Genomic DNA, 580 nt, shown 5'->3' on the forward strand with positions numbered 1-580 from the left:
ATATATATATATATATATATATATATATATATATAAATTTAATTAGAGCTTAAAATAGCCTCACTAAGAGATAATAATATGCCATAAATAACTGGTTCGTTATCTACTATTTTTTGTGAATAGTAATAGTCATAAAATAATAGGTCTGAATAGAAATCTAGATTTGTAAATATTCAAAAAGAAAATGGAGATAAAGCATTAATATAATCTATTAACTACAAAATTCCGAGCTGTTTCAATTTAGCATAAAGATTAAATTACAATAAGTAAATAATTGCATTCGGCAAAATTTGATTAGATGGGCAGAAAAGATATACCTTTAGGTTATTAGGTGTTGTGTGTTTAAATCATCTTACCAGACTGAGCTAATTTGAAAACACATCTGCTGAGATGATTTGAAAACACAATACCTAACGGTATATGTTTTTTACCCCTCTGATGAGATTTTGCATGATACACTGATTTAATTATTGTAATTTAACCTTTAGGCTAAATTAAACCAGCTGTAAGAGAACATGTTGGATTTTTGCAGGTAATAAATTATATTAATGCTACATCTCCATTTTCTAAATGTTCTTTT

Source organism: Octopus bimaculoides, chromosome 5 (genome assembly GCF_001194135.2).
Source record: "Octopus bimaculoides isolate UCB-OBI-ISO-001 chromosome 5, ASM119413v2, whole genome shotgun sequence".
NCBI classification, from domain to species: domain Eukaryota; kingdom Metazoa; phylum Mollusca; class Cephalopoda; order Octopoda; family Octopodidae; genus Octopus; species Octopus bimaculoides.